A 19,521-nucleotide genomic window follows, 5' to 3' on the forward strand; every position below is an offset into this window, starting at 1 on the left:
TTGGGCATGCAATGATTTCAATCCAGACCTACAGTATGTCAGGCTTGGACTCACCATACCAAAAGGTTTTTTCCCAGGTGCATGAACAATGAGGATATTTACTGGGATTCCGATAAGAACCTATCAAATGCTCAAGACAGGATTGATGCAAACTAATGCCTGCTAAACATGTTCCTTTCATTTGATTTACATTGTGAAAGATGTCTTCAATGTCTTCAACACTTTTCATAAAACATATGATGGAAATGTGATGTTCAGTCAATTTGAATGGGTAGTGCAAGTGTATTGCCTAATGTGCAAACAGTGTAATGTTGTCACGCCTTGGTCTTAGTATTTTGTGTTTTCTTTATTTATTTGGTCAGGCCAGGGTGTGACATGGGTTTATTTTGTGGTGTGTTTTTGTATTGGGGTTTTAGTAGGTATTGGGATTGTGGCTGAGTAGGGTTGTCTAGGAAAGTCTATGGTTGCCTTGAGGTGGTTCTTAATCAGAGGCAGGTGATTATCGTTGTCTCTGATTGGGAACCATATTTAGGCAGCCATATTCTTTGAGTGTTTCGTGGGTGATTGTTCATGTCTCTGTGTTTGTTGTCACAAGATAGGCTCAGTCACTTGGTTTTTTTTTTTTTCACTTGTTTTGGAAGAGAAGAGAACGAGCGCCATTCTCCTTGCGGAGATGGTGCTAAATACATCAACACGGTCGGTCCCTGGGATTGGGCTGGCCAACACGATTCGGTTTGCTTGGAAGGAAAAGGAGTTTGAGCCTTTAGGACGGGAATCCTTTGGAAGGATAATATTGATGGGGATTCTAAAGCTGACGGTGAAGGACGTGTTTTGTTTCCAAGGCAACTCGTTGGAGGGAGCATACGACGTTGCACTATATACAGAGGAAAAACACGATGATATCCTGAGAAGGGCAAGAGCAGTGGGAGGTGAGAGGCCGATGTGCCACTACGAAATAACAAGCCTGGCGAAGAATAACTTTAGGGTTGTAACTGTAAACATTTACAACCCTTACGTTAAGGACGAAGAGGTGAGGGCTTTTCTGGGGAGATACATGGATAACGTCTCCTCAGCAAGGCACCTCAAAGACTCCCTTGGGTTTTGGAATGGGAGGAGAGGCTTCCAGGCCCTCCTCAGAGAGGACCCAAGGGGACATGGTGGCTACCTCCATCCTCCTGCTATGTTCTCCCTAGGGGCTGACAGGGGACGTTGTATTATGCACGTCAGCCCCATTTTGCAGACGCTGTATGGCCTATGGTCACATATTCGCCTCATGCAGTGCAAGAAAATGCAGATTTTGTGCATCTGAGGATCACGAGGCGAGGGATTGTGACAAGCCTAAGACGTGCCATGGGTGTGGCTCGTCAGCACACCTGTGGAGGGGGTGCCCGGCCCGTCAGAGGTCATATGCGTCTGCTGCTGGGGGGAGCAGGAGCGGGGGATGGGGGAAGAAGAGGAGGGGAAGGAAGCACGCCTCATGACCAGAGATCAGGTCCAGAGGGGAAGGCCACAAGGAAGGAGGAGGAGCCAGAAGCGGCGGATGGAAGAGAGAAGGAAACGGAAGGCACGGGAGTAGGAGAACCAGAAAAAGCGGCGGAAGAAGGCAACCGAGTGGAGGAGCATGAGAGAGAAGAAAGCGAGGGAGGAGTGGTGGAGAAGGAGACGGTGGAAGAGAAAGTGGACTGGGGGGAAAGTGCCATGGTGGAAGAGATGAGGGGTATGGTGGAGGAGCTGGCAGGGGGGGAGGGTGGTATCTCTTCACTGCCGCCATCACCAAAGAAGAGTATGAAGAGGAGGGGGCGATTGGCCGACAGTGAGGGGGAAGGGATGGCCAAGAGAGTGATGGGGGGGAGAAACCTCTGGGTTGCTGCTGGTTTCCCCAGGCCCTCAACTTCTGTTGGGTGGGGACACACATAACAAGACTCAGGACTGGGTACAAGAGGAGGTGGGGAGTTTTTTGTTTGGGGACTCAGCCTCCCCAATTTTTTTCCAAACCAGCTGCAACACTGGGGAGGGGAGGATTGTGGGGTAGACCCAGGGTGCAGGGCACTCCGGAGCCAAACACTATTCCTGCATCCTGGGAGGGTGTGATGGAGGAAGAGGGGGATGTCGGGATTACGGATGGTGTTCTCACCGGTAGATATGGAGCAGGGAGCATCGGGTGAGTCTCCTGTTTTATGTTTTTTTCTGTCTGGGTTTAGAATTTGAGTGTATTACATGTATTTATTTTTCATGGAGTCTAATTTTACTTTTGTTAGTTTAAATGTAAGGGGTTTAAGGGATTTTGTTAAGAGGAGGGCGGTTTTTAGTTATTTGGAGGGTGTGGGGTTTGATTTTTGTTTTTTACAGGAGGTTCACCTGAGGGATGGAGGGGATGTTATTAGGTTTAAGAGGGAGTGGGACAAGGGGGAGTCGGTTTGGGGTGTTGGGGGGGTGCACTCATCGGGGGTAGGGATTTTGTGTGGGCACAGGGAGGTAAAAGTGGAGGATTATTTCGTGGTAATGCAGGGGAGGGTTATAGGGGTGGATGTCACGATAAGGGATTGTAAATTTAGATTAGTGGTGGTGTATGGGCCACAGGTGGTGGCAGACAGAAGGGAGATGGTGGACTGTCTGACGCCCCTGTGTGTCACAAATAGGAAATTAGTGATAGGGGGGATTTTAATACAGATTTAGGAAGAGGGGGGGATAGCAGTGCGGGCGCCATTGCCAGGCTAATGGCTTGCCATGGTCTGGTAGATGGTGGTATGCACACTACTCCGAAAATGGACGGTCCTACATGGCGTAACTCCAGGGGGGTTGAGCGGAGGCTCGACTATATTTTTGTACCCAGGTCTTTGGGTAAGTTGTCTGGGCGGCTGTTGCCTGTTTTCTTTTCGGATCACGACGGGGTGCTCCTGCAGGTGGGGTCGCCAGTCTGCCTCTTTGGTAGAGGGTACTGGAAGCTAGATCGGGATGTGCTGGAGGAGCAGGCTTTTGTTGACGGGTTTTATGGTTTCTTTTGAGGCTTGAGGGCCTCCGGTCCATGTGCGAGGGGGTGTTAGAGTGGTGGGAATTAGTTAAGGTGAGGATTAGGGCTTTTATAATAGGGTATTGCAAGAGGAAAAAAGGGAGGAGAGGAGGGAGGTGGATCGTATCCAGAGGTTAATTGAACTCGAATACGAGGCAGGCAACCTCGGCGGGTCGTTGACTGGGAGAGATCCGCAACCCTAAAGGCGCAGCTCAGGGAGTTGCAGGAGCGGAAGGCTCGAGCTTTCCTTGAGCGAGCGCATAGTGGCTTTCTAGAACATAATGAGACTTGTTCTGCTATGTTCTTTAAGTTGGTTAGGCAAGACAGAGTAGGAAGGTAATGCATGGTGTTAGGGAAGAAAATGGTAGTATAGTTAGAGAACCAGAGGATATGGTCAGGGTGACAACTGATCATTTCCAAGGTTTATTTAAGGAAAGGGAAATAGATGTAGAGCAGGAAATGTGTTTTTAGAACACTTGTCCAGGCGGTTGCCGGAGGACATTAGAGAAGTGATGGAGGCCCAGATCTCACTAGAAGAGGTTGAGAGCGCTCTTAGGAGGATGGGAAAAGGGAAGGTGCCTGGGATAGATGGGCTGCCGGCTGAGTTTTATCTCAAGTTTTGGGGTATACTTGGACCAGTGGTCCTCGAAGTCTTGAAGGCCATCCTTGAGACGGGGTCCCGGGGATCAATGGCTGTTGGTGTGCTGTCACTTTTATATAAGAAGGGGAAGTAACAGACCTTGGCAACTGGCGGCCGTTGACCATGCTGTGTGTAGATTACAAGCTACTTGCAAAGGTTTTAGCAGACCGGTTGCGCACAGCCCTTCCCTACGTCGTTCATGAGGATCAGACGTGCGGGGTAGAGGGCCGCTCTATTCGATGGAACCTACAGTTAATCAGGGACTCCATCGCTTGGGTTGAAGATAGAGGTCTGCCTTTAATGGTAGCAGCGCTAGATCAGGCGAAAGCCTTCGATCGCGTGAATAGATCCTTTTATTCAGAGTGTTAGGTCGATTAGGATTTGGGAGAAGTTTATAGGATGGATTCGTACATTATATGTCGGAGCGGGGTGCCGAGTTAGTGTAAATAGTCACTTGGGTGATGTTTTTGACCTCTCGTCTGGGGTCAGGCAGGGGTGCCCACTCTCGGCTCTCCTCTTCGTTCTGTACATGGAGCCTCTGGGGGCTGCCATTAGGGCAGACACAGGGGTGGAAGGTTTGCTGATCCCTGGAAGTGGTGGGCTGCGTGTTAAGATGACGCAGTACGCCGACGACACTTCCTTGCTGTTGTGCAAGGACTCGTGCCTGACAAGGTCCCTTGCCATCTTTGGGGATTTCACCCGAGCGTCGGGAGCAGTTCTGAACCATGCAAAGTCTTCAGTCAAGTTTTTCGGAAGATGGCGCGGTAGAACGGATGTGCCTGGGGGGTTATCTCTCTGTGAGGGGGCCCTGAGGATTCTCGGGTCCATTTTGAGACCTCCGGCTCAGCGACGCTAAACTGGAACATGCGTATCGCAGTGGTACAGAGGAAGCTAGCAATGTGGAAAGCTAGGTATTTGTCTTTTATGGGCAAAGTCCTGGTCCTAAAGGTGGATGTGTTGCCGTCTCTTTGTATTTGGCATACATCTACCCATTGCCGGCTTGTCTGAGGAGGCCTCTAGTGAGGCTTGTGTTTCAGTTTATGTGGAGTGGCAGGTGCGAGTGGGTCGCCAGGGCACGCATGATCTGTCCCATCGGGGAGGGAGGTAGGGGGGTACCACATTTCCCCCCTCAAGCTGGACTCAATTTTGTTTCCTTCTTGTTAACGGAGCTTGCTCAGCCAGTGATACACCCGTCCGGTTACCTCCTGCGGGTGTTTTTCTCGTATCAGGCGAGAAGCATAATGGTGTGGTCTAACACGGGTCCTCGGGCGGAACAGCTGCCGTGGCACTTTGGTCATGCGGCCAAGTGGCTGCGTGCGCACCCTGAGGTTGAAGTTGCCCGAGTAGGTTTAGATCACAGGCACCTGTACGAGGAGGTCAGAAAGGCAGGGAGTCCGGCGCCTGTAGTGGGCATCTCGGAAGTGGTCTGGGAGGGAGTGCAGGCGCGGGGTCTGGATAACAGGCTCAAGGACCTGAATTGGTTGAGCCTTCATAAGTGTTTGCCGGTACGTTCCATCTTGTACCGGTATAATTTGGTGCAATCCCCCACCTGTCTAAGATCCTCTTGTGGCAGGGAGGAGACTGTGCGCCATGTCTTTGGGACTGTGCCTTTGCCGGAGTAGTATGGGCTAGGGCACGGGTGTTGTTAGGTTTGGTAAAGGGGGATTTTGTATTGACGTGGGCCAGGTTAGAGAGGGGTGTAGGGAGAGCGAGAGGGACGGATAGGGACAGGTTTCTGCTCTGGCTTCTCATGAGTCTCTTTAAACGGGGGCTGTGGGAAGCAAGGCAGAACATGGTGAAGACAGGGAAAGATTGGGGGTGGAAGGGATAGTGAGGAGGGTGGAAGGAGATTTGAGGGGGAGGATGAAGAGGGAGGAGAGGAAGTGGGGGCAGCATGCTGCTCGGGAGAGGTGGAAGGGGGGTTTAGGGCTGGGTGTCATTTAGATTTGTAAGAGGATAGATTAGGGACGGGGAGATGTATTTTGTAGGGTAACGGGGAGGGAAGATGCTCCCCTGAGGTTTTGTTTGTGGTTTATGTTTTAGTTTAATTAGTTTATTTAAAATACCATTATTTGTGTATGTATGTAAATTATGAGTTGTAAAGAATGAATGGTATTGAAGATAATAAATTATTTTTATAAAAAAAAAAAAGATAGGCTGTATAGGTTTTCACATTCCGTTTGTTGTTTTTGTATTGTTCATGTTTTTTCATTATTAAAGATGTATCGAACTAACCACGCTGCATTTTGGTCCGACTCTCCTTCGACGGAAGAAAGCCGTTACAAATGTACTGTAATTTACAGCACTGGAATACTACATTCAAAGGGCAGTTTTGAAACATGTATCCTCACTTTTTTTCCTATTGGATTAACTAGTTAAGGTAACTCAATTGAGAAGATATTATTCTGTTGTGTTTTGGTGATTAAACCGATATACTCATTATATTTCACAGTGGACTTACATTTTGGATCAATGGTTGTATGGCGAAAGATGTCTGCAAACAAAATGAATGCACAATGAAAGGTTTTGAATGTAAAGACTGGCTGTGTTACAAGTGTTAGCAGATTGGAGATGTGTACAAAGAGTTGTGAGAATTCGCCATACGTATACTGTAATTATAGAGATAGAAAAGAACTGTAATAGCTTGGACTTTGAACTGTAATAGGTTAAGTTCAGAGTTCAATATCTGCTGCAGTGATGTTTATTTCCTCTGAGTGACGTGGTTGTATAGCAGAGTTGAGCTGTGTTTGCTTGATATTAGATATTACTCTTGACAGGTTTGGGTAGCTTACTTTCTAAATGTAATCCGTTACATTTACTAGTAACCTGTCCAAAATCGTAATGTCATTTTTTGATTACCCAAATTCAGTAACATAATCTGATTACTTTCATATTACTTTCCCTTTAAGATGTGCAGGTTAGCGTTTTTTTTTGCCCTGAATCTTGTTCTGGAGGCAGCTCTGCAGAGAGGTAACATGCTGGCACAGCCAGCAAGTCATTAAATCAGATTTGAAACCTAACCCTAACCTTAACCACACTGCTAACTCTAATACATAATCCTAACCTTGACATGATGAATCTTTTCTATGAGTTATTGTGATAGTCATCTCTCTCGCTCCCTCTTGCTCGCTCTCTCACACAACACACAGCTAGCATAACAATGTTTTCTAAAGTTATTGTGATCATTATCTCTTGCTGTCTCCCTCTCTCTCTTACAAGCGCACACACACACACACACGAGAGAGAGAGAGAACACACACATACACACATTTACTGTCATTAACTAAACAATATCAAAATGGCAAAACGTTAGCTAGCTAGCAACAACCAACGGCTACAATAGGTAAAAATGAAAACTTACCATGTCCATGAGGATAAGCCAAGAGAGCTAATGTTAGCTAGCTAAAATTAGCCATCTAATATTTTCCTTGATGTTCTCCCCAACAAACAGATGCTTTACTTAAGAAAGCAAAACAACAATGCAGGAGAACAGAGGCAAGAACAGAGGCTACCACTTAGCATTGAAATCTTTTCAAATGATTTTGTGTAAATTTAGAGAAACATATGGAATGTTGACCGATGAGCTCGAGCAAGCACCGAGATCTATTGCTGCATGTGAAGCACAGATTCTAATCCAAGTTTTCGCTGGAGCAGACATGCCTACCTCATTTAGCTAATACATTTTTTTTAAACAACTGCACACATTATGTTAGTTGATTAAAACCTTTGAGGGACAATATAATAGTCATATTTTCAGGGTCAAGTTCAAGTGCACTAGTTTTGGACTAATTTGATATTGATGGAAATAAATGCGATTGAAAACAGGGTTTTGTCAATCCTGGTGGATTGTAGTAGGTTATTGAAATAAAATGCATATGCTTATGTGTTATCTTAAATTCTGAAAACATATTTAGTTAGTCAGTCAAAATATACCATCAAAACAGCATTCAGTGGAACAGAACAAAATGTGCAGCACAATAAACAGTGTAATTAGCTAACACAGACAAAATATTACCAAATAGAAGCCAGCACACACAGCAAGCTACCAGATATCATTAATTAAACAACCATTATTTCATTGCACTTCAGTTTTACAAAAATTCACTGCTGTTAAAAATGCAGTAAGGGTTTCCTGTTTTATTGTGCATGTTTATCTTTATATACCGGTAGCCTATATATATTTTTTTAATGGAAGTGAGTGGGTGGAATGCAACTATGAAAACACAAGGCCATAGGTTATCTAAATTAGGGACCATCTCTGATAGCAATAGGACAGCGGAGACTGTCACACATTTTTGCTTCCAATGACCTAGCAAATTCGATGACTTGGAGGTGAAGTATATATTTGTTTAAAATCTAATCACCTGCTGAATAAAAACCTCAAATGGCCCTACTGAAAAATGTATCGGGCCGGACAAGCTGAAGTGACTCAGGCCGTGTACCATTAGCCGGAGTCTAGAGTAATATGATTCGGAAAGAACTTGGCCCACATGAAGCCCCCCCGAGTCCATCCCGAGTCCATGCCGAGTCCCCCTAGTCTCAAATGGAACATGCCCGCATTCAAGCGTGTTGACTGGGTACAGTATGCCAGGAGACCCTAACCCAGTTTGGTGCACTCTGCCAGCTGTTTGCCAAGTGTGCTAAGATGAATCATGCAAACCCTGCTGAAAAAGAACATTGTTCCATGTTTAATAATTGTAAAGGTTCTAATGTCTTATATGCATTGGGTGCATGGCACATAAACACTGTGCTCATGTTTATAGATTGGTGTCTATTAATTGGTAGCATTTAGATTTTTTTTAAACTATATGGAATTGAAGTAATTGAACTGACACCGGTCAATTAGTTGGATAATAACCGAAACCCCCCAATATTTTTGGTTAATCACTCAGCACTAATCAGATTTCAACCAAAAAATGAATATCAACCAAAATAAGACGTATTTTTCATCTTAATCGGATTGTGATCTGTGTTGTCTGTTCACACTGCTATGCTTTATTTTGGCCAGGTCGCAGTTGCAAATGAGAACTTGTTCTCAACTAGCCTACCTGGTTAAATAAAGGTGAAATAAAAAAATAAGACATTCCGACCAGATTTCAACCAGTAAAGTACGTCTTTATCACGTCGTATGCCCACTGGGAAGTGATATCCTTATCGCTTGTAGGCTACAACACTGCTGTCGTCCTTTCTTCCAGGGGTTTATTCAAGTTAGATCATCTTTGGATGCCGACAGTAGTCACACCATTGGTAGATAATTTAGCTTGGACTGTAGTCTACAAATGCCTTTTCTTACTCTTTTCACGCCATCCATAAAACTCCTTTTGTCACGATTCCCGCCGAAGTTGGCTCCCCTGCCTGTTCGGGCGGTGCTCGGCGGTGTCGTCACCGGCCTACGAGCCGCCACCGATCCCTTTTTCCTTTTCTGTTAGTTTAGCCTTATTAGTTGCACCTGTTCCTATTTGTGTTTTCTTGATTTGCTCGGCTATTTAAGCTTGTGAGGCCCGCTCTTGTTTGTGCGGGATTATTTTGTGTTAACGTTTTGAGTTGGAGGTGTTTTTGTGCTCCGGACCGTGTTACCCTGTGTTTTGGGTTGGTGAGTGTTTTCCACCCTGTGTTTGGGCATGACCATTTGTGCCGGAATAAATTGCCATTTCTTCTTGAACCCTCTGCTCTCTGCACCTGATTCCTACCTTCCACTCCTGTTCATCCATGACACCTTTTTTCAATGCGGATTTGAATTTCAATTGAGAAAACAAGTGTCAAATAATTTTTTGTGCAAACCTCCTTTCTGAGTTTAAAAGTAATCTTAGAAATAATCATCTAGTTTCTCAAAAGTAATTTCTCTGTAATCTGATTACAACATTTTAGCTGGTAATGTAATCCGATATCAAGGTCCAATGCATCAGTTTTTATCTCAATATCAAATTTCTTGGGAACAATTAAGTACCTTACTGTTATAGTTTTCAATTAAAATTGTCAAATTGCAAAAAAAATACTTCTTACCAAAAAACTGTTTCTCAAGCAAGAATTTTGCTAGTACTGTTTTGGAGTGGTTAGAGTGGTGAGGGAAAACTGAAAACTAGCTTTTATTGGCAGAGAGGTTTCGAACTAACACATTTTCTGCCTGGGGATGTCACCAAGCTGGCCAAAACTCCATCCCACCAAAACAGTTCTTACACTAAAAGGGCATGTCGTATCTGGACTATCATTAAATGTGAAGACTGTATATTATCAAATCAATTCTATAGGTTTAATTATTACGTGATTAAACTAATCATGTAAACATTAATTAACTAGGGAGTTGGGGCACCATGGGAAATGTTTAGAGTTATAATTTCCCGAATATAACTTCAGATATTTTAATATTTTATCAATTAGTCTTCCATTGATGATTATTAATTGCCTCATCAGTTCTCATTACTGAACGTCACAAACCCTTGGACATCTGCATGAACCCTAGTTAAAATCATGAATCAGCGATATACAAATTGGCTTAGTTAGTAAATAAATGATTAACTAAATAATCACACAGAATTACATAACAAACAAACAGTAGATATTGGTTTCTAACAATGATGGAAATGTACCTAGTGGGCTAAGCCGATATGACGGATTGGTAGACAATGGAAAGGGGTGGGGACTGAGAGCGGGAAAGACAAAATGGATTAACTACACACAGTCTATAATTAATTATATTCATTGAAATGCTAATCCTTTGCACATGAACGGCCACTCATTCGAGAATAATTGCAATGTATATATTTACGCCCGTATGCTGTTGTTGTCACTCTGTTGAAAACACTTGATCGTCCTGTAGAGTTCATCAGAGTCTCTGGTTAACTTTCCCAGAAGGTGGTTAGAATGGATACTTCAGAGTACCATTTTGAAATGTTCTCATAGAATAGTTGCTTCGGCAGTTGTCGGTATTCTCGTATTAGGTTTACGTGATTTCTAGCTGCAGACTAGTAATTTGTGTCATCTAGAATTTGAGCGATAGTCTAAGTTGAACCATTTCCAGCCGTGTAGCCAAAACTACAGCGGTATGGTCTAATGGTCTATAGAATTGTAACTATTCCAACGTGGTGACTCTGTCCCGGTGGTCTATGACTTGTCCTTTGGTAGAGTTGTAGTTTAAACCATTTCACATGAAGGGTCAGCTGCATGTTTTTTAGTCTAATGTGAATTTCGTCAGGAGTGGGTTTTATACACTTCAGAGAAAAGGGCGGTCCATGATGTCAACGTAATGTCTATGCTCACGTGGGCGTGGCCACTGATTTGTTTAACTTTAGATGAAAACCCATATTTTCTCATTTAGAAGGTTAACATCACAATACATCTTTTCACAAATAGTTTCATGTTTAATCACATACGTTTCACAATATTTAGATGGAAACCTGACAGCTGGGAAATGTCCACTTTTTAAGAGATACAGTTATGTGTGTTTCCTGTCATTCATGAGATCACCAAACGAAACACACTCGTCATGACTGTCCCTTAAGTGTTCACGGATTTCCACATTCTCAAAAGCAGAAATGTTGTTTAGTTCTCCCATTTTGGGGATTAGGAGTTTTGAACTAAGAGAAGCTCTTTGTTCTGGTAGACTCTCCCTCAGTACTGCGTGTCAGTTTCTACCAGGTATTTATAACCTGTCATAAAACTGTGGAGGGGGTGGGTCATGACGTGTCCCCCCAGGACACGTCATGACAGGCATTCTCATCATTTTCACAATTCATAGTATTATTCCAACCTCATAGTATGGGAATACTATATACTTGTTTTTGACTGCACTGGTCATTAATGACAAGCCCTTTGAATTAGTTGGTGACCCTTTAGTGAGTTAAGTGTAGGCATGGATTCATGTTTTTCACTTAAGATATTTAGGTCTAGTAATTGCTTCCATGCTCACGCAGTTTATCAGCTCATTATTAAAAAAGCAGTTTAATGAACTGCAGTTACATTATGCATCCCAACCGAACCAGAGACATCAGTTAACCCCATTAATTAGAACAAATATATTAATACCTGTGGGTTGCCATGTATTGCATGTATTATAATCTCTGCAAGAATGATAGGAAATTAAGTGCTTGTGCCTTGCAATGTCAAGAATAATGGCAAATGTTTCCTTTTCTTCTTAATTAAAGGCTAAATTCGGAGAGCCAATGGATCAAGATTCTCAGGAGCTGTTTGGATTGGTGTGCCAGTTTGTCAACGACTTCAAGAGGACACATACTGAAATCCGATAACAATATTTGCTGTCCTTGAGATACTATCTATGTAAATTCAGCCAGTCTGAATAGAATGTAGTTATAATTTGTGTACCACACAAGCTGTGCTATTTCAGTAGTAAAAAAAACCTGGCATTCTACTGAGAAACATAACTCACAGCTGTGACTAATATTATGATCAGGCGGCTAGACTTGAGTACTGCAATTTCAGTAGGAAAACATTTTAGTGTACAGTACTATGCTGAAATTACAACAAGTCTACACTGAGTGTACAAAACATGCTCTTACTATGACATAGACTTACCAGGTGAATCCCGGTGAAAGCTCTGATCCCTTATTGATGTCACTTGTTAAATCCACTTCAATCAGTATAGATGAAAGGGAGGAGACAGGTTAATTAAAGAAGGATTTTTCAACCTCAAGACATGGAATGTGTATGTGTGCCATTGAGAGGGTGAATGGGCAAGACAAAAGATTTAAGCGCCTTTTGAACGGGGTATGGTAGTAGGTGCCAGGCGCACCAGTATGTGTCAAGAACTGCAACGCTGCTGGGTATTTCATGCTCAACAGTTTCCCATGTATATCAAGAATGATCCATCGCCCACAGCACATCCGGCCAACTTGACACAACTGTGGGAAACGTTGGAGTCAACATGGGTCAGCATCCCTATGGAACACTTTCGATACGTTGTAGAGTCCATTCCCAGACAAATTGAGGCTGTTCTGAGGGCAAAAGGGGGTGTTTGTATACTCAGTGTATAACAGCTATGTGGTTGGGGACCATAGACTAACTGTTAGTTTGGATTCATTGTGACAAATTGTCTGAAATCGATTGAATTAATTGAATTGAACTTATGAGACAGTTCGGGGAATGTCAGCACTTGATTTTTCACAGCTGTCTATCTGCTGGCAAGGGAACCTAATCACAAAAAACACTCACACACTAGCCTTCTGAAAACAGTCCATTTTGATTACCTAATTTGTCTTGTGTTGGTTGGAGACAGAGATTTCATATTCCAGTACCTCAGGAATAGCTCCAAGACCCTTCTCTGATTCAAGACAACATCTGGTGCTGTTTGCCATTTAAAATGTTTCCCCCTGTCCCTTCTCTCTTGTAATTGGTATTGCAGCAGCAAAATGGGTGCTGTTAGCAACAGCTTGAAAATACTTTAGATTGATTTTGAGAGAGAGAGTGTCTGTGTCTTGATATTTTAATTAGAGGACTGAAAAAAAGCAGCATTGGTTAGTTGGTCTAACTGTGAACCAACAATATAATGATCCAGGACCCCATGCTGGGGTGTTTAATTCATAAAGCCGTACATGTAAAACAAAAAATATAATTTCAATTAACTATTTATATAAAAAATGCTGGTGAATGATTTCAGTTAGAAAATGGAGAGAACATTTCATTAAATGTGACCTTCACTCGCAAGATGATAACTTACTTTTTTATGATATTACATATTTACCAAGACTGGGTTCTTTTGCCATCGTTTCTGAAACAAATTTGTTCTGATTTGGTACAATTTAATTTAGAGAAAAATGTGATTAATACATCTCTTGATGCTCCTGGACACATCATTAGTGACGTAACCTAGGGTCATTGGTTGTTTTGCATCATCAGACACCCTCGCCCAGGCGACCCAGCAGAGGTTGATCAGACCTTGAATTGTGTCCAGGTGGCATTACTCTGCTCCCTATGGATTTCCTCATGATCCAGAGCCATCTTGAGGCTCTATCAGCTTCCTTGATGGTGTTGCTGATTGTTGTCCTCATGAGAGGGATTGTCCAGCAAAACTTACCTTACCTCCCTACTTCTGGCAGTCGATGAACAGTCCCTCATACTTGGCCCTCTTCCTCTCGTACGCCTCCTCCAGAAGATCTCCCCAAGGGACTGTCAGCTCCAGAATGATAATGGTCTTTGGGTATCTGAGATCAGGGTGATGTCTGGGCTCAGAGTTGTCTTGACAATGTGCTACGGGAACTTGAGCTGCTTCTTCAAGTCTGAAAAGAGAGATCACATGTTTTTATTCATATATCTGTTTATCATAGCCCTTAGCAAATAACAAGCATGTTAAAACTTGACTTAGTTTATTAGGTACACCCCCCAGTTCACGAAACTGGATCGCTCCCTTCAGACAGTTAGTCACATGGCCATGGCTTACTACAGTGTATAAAGCAGGCAGATAGGCATCGAGGTATTCAGTTACTGTTCGACTGAATGTTAGAATGTGACTCACCACCTGGATTCGGTCTTATGTAGCAAAATGTGAAAGTGTTTTTTACATTGAATAAAAGTAGAGATGCAGAGCTACAAAATGGCATCTCATACACTGCAATTGAGGAACAATGGGAAAATAATTCTGCTTTGAAAGTTGATCAGCTTGTAAACTCACTTTTGAGAAAATCGCCTTTGAATATTTTGGTATCTAGTGAAGAGCTCTTCTTCCATTCACCAATGTTCACACCCTCTTAAGCTTTAGCCCCACCCATCTCATTTCACTCTCGGAATGCACACTTGAAGCTCTGGCTGATGATTTGTTTACCTCTGGAAAACATGAAAACAGCCTAACCAGCTCTGCTGGAAACAACATGATGCTTTTTTGCAGATGTTTACTGACACCGGCCATATTCAACGGGTGTTGTACACACATCACGTAACGTTAGCTAACGAGCCAGCCAGCTAATGTTAGCTAGTTAAACAACAATGAACAAAGTGCCAGCAATGCCACAGTGCTGGGAGCTAACCAACCATGTTCAATGTTATCTAGCTAAAATTAGTCTCTAAATAGAAATGCCAACAGCTCTGGGAAACGAATAATAATGTCCGCTAAGGAGCCAGCCAGCTAACTTTAGCCTGCTAGCTAACAGTACACTTCAGCTTAAGACATATAGCTAGTTAGCTAGGTAAACAACGTTTAAGATCACACACACGTCACGTAATGTTAGCTAACGAGCCAGCCAGCTAATGTTAGCTAGCTAGTTAGCTAACAGTACACTTTAGTTTGAAATGAAAACACTTTGTCAAAATTAGAAATATGTGGAAATGTAGCTAGCTATATTACATTACATTTAAGTCATTTAGCAGACGCTCTTATCCAGAGCGACTTACAAATTGGTGCGTTCACCTTAAGACATCCAGTGGAACAGCCACTTTACAATAGTGCATCTAAATATTTTAAGGGGGGTGAGAAGGATTACTTTATCCTATCCTAGGTATTCCTGAAAGAGGTGGGGTTTCAGGTGTCTCCGGAAGGTGGTGATTGACTCCGCTGTCCTGGCGTCGTGAGGGAGTTTGTTCCACCATTGGGGGGCCAGAGCAGCGAACAGTTTTGACTGGGCTGCGCGGGAACTGTACTTCCTCAGTGGTAGGGAGGCGAGCAGGCCAGAGGTGGATGAACGCAGTGCCCTTGTTTGGGTGTAGGGCCTGATCAGAGCCTGGAGGTACTGAGGTGCCGTTCCCCTCACAGCTCCGTAGGCAAGCACCATGGTCTTGTAGCGGATGCGAGCTTCAACTGGAAGCCAGTGGAGAGAGCGGAGGAGCGGGGTGACGTGAGAGAACTTGGGAAGGTTGAACACCAGACGGGCTGCGGCGTTCTGGATGAGTTGTAGGGGTTTAATGGCACAGGCAGGGAGCCCAGCCAACAGCGAGTTGCAGTAATTCAGACGGGAGATGACAAGTGCCTGGATTAGGACCTGCGCTGCTTCCTGTGTGAGGCAGGGTCGTACTCTGCGGATGTTGTAGAGCATGAACCTACAAGAACGGGCCACCGCCTTGATGTTAGTTGAGAACGACAGGGTGTTGTCCAGGATCACGCCAAGGTTCTTAGCGCTCTGGGAGGAGGACACAATGGAGTTGTCAACCGTGATGGCGAGATCATGGAACGGGCAGTCCTTCCCCGGGAGGAAGAGCAGCTCCGTCTTGCCGAGGTTCAGCTTGAGGTGGTGATCCGTCATCCATATCTTACCTGTATACATTGTCATGCATGATGGATGCGTCTCCCTGTCAGGAATGCCATACCATGGTTGCCCTTAGTTTTAAGATGTAATCTGGAGACAGGTGTTTTCTCTCCTTAGCTATCATACTCTAATTCCACTGATTTCAAAACATGATCCTCCAGAAAGTGGAGAGCACTTACGCAGCTCCACTACACAATACATAAGGACTGACGAGCTCAAATAAGCAGAAGCCTTCAATATGGCAGACCAATCCGAACTCCTCTCTCTACATGTCCAGCCCACTCATTATCTCAGCCAATCATGGCTAGTGGGAAGGTTGCTCACTTTTTCTGTGGCTTAACCAACAAGGCTCGTAATTTAACAATTGTATTTGTATATACAGATGGCATACAAAGTTTGTTATTAAGGCACATGAAAGGTCACATGTTTGAGAATTTTGAATTTACCTTCAAACGGCTCTCCTGTGAAGTCGTGACTTGCGACATACGCCTAGTTTCCTGAATGGGCAAAAGTGACTTTGAGCATGGTAGGATTGTCGGTGCCAGGCAAGCCGGATACAGTACCTCAGACACGGCCACCCTCCTGGGCTTTTCACGCACGATAGTGTCTAGGGTTCGAGAATGGTGCGACAAACAAAAAACATCCAGTCAGCGGCAGTCCTGTGGGCGAAAACTGCTTGTTGATGAGAAAGGTCGAAGAAGAATGGCAAGAATCGTGCACACGGCCTCCCGCGTGGCGCAGTGGTTAAGGACGCTGTACTGCAGCGCCAGCTGTGCCACCAGAGACTCTGGGTTCACGCCCAGGCTCTGTCATAACTGGCCGCGATCGGGAGGTCTGTGGGGCGACGCACAATTGGCCTAGCGTCGTCCGGGTTAGGGAGGGTTTGACCGGTAGGGATATCCTTGTCCCATCGCACACCAGAGACTCCTGTGGCGGGCCGGGCGCAGTGCTCGCTAACCAAGGTTGCCAGGTGCACAGTGTTTCCTCTGACACATTGGTGCGGCTGGCTTCCGGGTTGGATGCGCGCTGTGTTAAGAAGCAGTGCGGCTTGGTTGGGTTGTGTATCGGAGGACGCATGACTTTCAACCTTCGTCTCTCCCGAGCCCGTACGGAGTTGTAGCGATGACAAGATAGTAGCTACTAACAATTGGATACCACGAAATTGGGGAGAAAAATGGGTAAACATTTTTTTTTAAAGAACAAAAAAAAAGAATTGTGCACGCTAACAGGCGGGCCACAAACAGACAAATAATGGCGCAGTACAACAGTGGTGTGCAGAACGACATTTCAGAATACGTCAATCCTTGTCAGAGATGGGCTATTGGAGCAGACGACTACCAACACTGGTCAATTGAGTGGAAAAACCTTGCCTGGTCTGTCTGATCCCGGTTCCTGTTGCGTCATGCTGATGGCAGAGTCAGGATTTGGCGTAAGAGCATGAGTCCATGGACCCACCCTGCCTGGTGTCAACGGTACAGGTTGGTGTACCGCCGTCCAATCTGTAGCAACTGCGTGATGCCATCACGTCAGCATGGACCAACATCCCTGTGAACGTTTCCGACTTGTAGAATCCATGCCCCGAATAATTCAGGATGTTCTGGAGGCAAAAGTGACCCTGTACTAGATGGATGTACCTAATAAACCTACCGGTGAGTGTATGTTCAATATAAATGACCTTGACACCGCAACTAAAATACACAGCAACTAAAACTGTCCCATGTTTCAGTTTGTGCAGGACCTAGAAACGTACATCCAGTGCAAATATTATGCATGAAAGTTCCTGAGAAAATTATACCCTATTTTCATCCTGCCTATGTGTGCTTGCTATGCTTTCATTTTATTTCATTAAGTACACTTTTCCTGCCATAGGCTTGAGGCTTGAAGCAAATATCATTTTCACTTCATATCCACGACTTCAAATACTTGGTCATGTCAAGTGTGAAACCTCAATCAGGTTGTTTTTATGTAAGATGCAGATATGTGTATGGCACCTCGACTCCCACTACCACTCTGTGTTAAAAACACCTAGAGTAGGTGATGTGTTTGACCTATATGTTAGATATGAGTGTGAGTGGCAGACAGTCCGTGTGCTCCAATTCAAGCTACCAAGCATACGGTCTGTTAACCATCACCCTGTTAACAAGAGTTTACCTAACATTGCTAATATCTACTATGAGATACCATACGCGGTCACAGAGATAGCTAACTCTTGAAATGTATTCTGTCACTACAAAGTTTTTTGCACCTCACATATGGAACAATCTTCAGAATACCCTTCAGTTGGATGCATTGGTGCCTTTTGGGCATTTCAGATTGTTGGTAGAGGACCTCTTCACTAAAGAACTAATAGTGAAGAGGACTCTTCCTAGAGCTGGCCGCCCAGCCAAACTGAGCAATTGGGGGAGAAGGGCCTTGGTCAGGGAGGTGACCAAGTACCCAATGACCACTCTGACAGAGCTCCAGAGTTCCTCTGTGGAGATGGTTGTCCTTCTGGAAGGTTCACCCATCTCTGTAGCACTCTACCAATCAGGCCTTTATGGTAGAGTGGCCAGATGGAAGCCACTCCTCAGTAAAGGTACATGAGGGCCCGCTTGGAGTTTGCCAAAAGGCACATAAAAGACTCAGAGCATGAGAAACAAGATTCTCTGGTCTGAAGAAACCAAGATCAAACTCTTTGGCATGAATGCCAATGGGATTGCACCATCCCTACGGTGAAGAACAGTTATGGTGTCACGCCTTGGTCATTATATTTTGTGTTTTTGGTATAGTTTGGGTAGGCCAGGGTGTGACATGGGTATATATGTTGTGTTTCGTATTGGGGTTTGTATTATTTGGGATTGCGGCTGATTAGGGGTGTGGTATAGGTTTGGCTGCCTGAGGCGGTTCTCAATTAAGAGTCAGGTGCTTCTCGTTGTCTCGGATTGGGAACCGTATTTAGGTAGCCTGTGTTCACGTTGTATTTCGTGGGTGATTGTACCTGTCTTTGTGTATTCACCAGATAGGCTGTATAGTTTCACGTTCCGTTTGTTGTTTTGTATCTCACAGTTATTTCATGTATCGCTATTTCCTTTATTAAAGCACATGAGTAACCTACACGCTGCATTTCGGTCCGACTCTCTTTCTACAAACGAAGAACGGCGTTACATATGGCTGCTTTGCGTTATGTATTATCTCTACCTTCTTGCCCTTTGTGCTCTTGTCTGTGCCCAATGTTTGTACCATGTTTTGTGCTGCTACCACGTTGTGTTGTTACCATGCTATGTTGTTGTCTTAGGTCTCTCTTTATGTAGTGTTGTCTCGTCGTGATGTGTGTTTTGTCCTATATTTTTTTTATTTTAATTTGAAAGGCCGTTTCGTTTGGTAGGCCGTCATTGTAAATAGGAATTTGTTCTTAACTGATTTGCCTAGTTACATTTTAAAAAGAATTTAAAAAATGGTGCTGGCAGCATCACACTGTGGGGATGTTTTTCAGCGGCAAGGACTGGGAGACTAGTCAGGATTGAGGGAAAGATGAACAGAGCAAATTACAGAGAGATCCTTGATGAAAACCTGCTCCAGAGCTCTCAGGACCTCAGACTGGGGCGAAGGTTCACCTTCCATCAGGACAACGACCCTAAGCACACAGCCAAGACAATGCAGGAATGGCTAGATATGTTTATTTTTTTATATATTTTTTGACAAATTAA

The 19,521-nt window shown here is 44.2% G+C and overlaps 1 long non-coding RNA gene across 1 annotated transcript in view; it reads left to right on the forward strand.

Moving 5' to 3' along the window:
* LOC115101686 (uncharacterized) overlaps window positions 1-12,355 on the forward strand; it is a 34,720-nt gene extending 22,365 nt beyond the window's left edge. Inside the window, exon 4 of the long non-coding RNA XR_003859340.2 lies at window positions 11,792-12,355. This is a non-coding gene — a long non-coding RNA (uncharacterized LOC115101686). The remainder of the gene's footprint in view (window positions 1-11,791) is intronic.
* Window positions 12,356-19,521: the final 7,166 nt, after the last annotated feature.

This window comes from Oncorhynchus nerka, linkage group LG20, assembly GCF_034236695.1.
Source record: "Oncorhynchus nerka isolate Pitt River linkage group LG20, Oner_Uvic_2.0, whole genome shotgun sequence".
In the NCBI taxonomy this organism is placed as follows: domain Eukaryota; kingdom Metazoa; phylum Chordata; class Actinopteri; order Salmoniformes; family Salmonidae; genus Oncorhynchus; species Oncorhynchus nerka.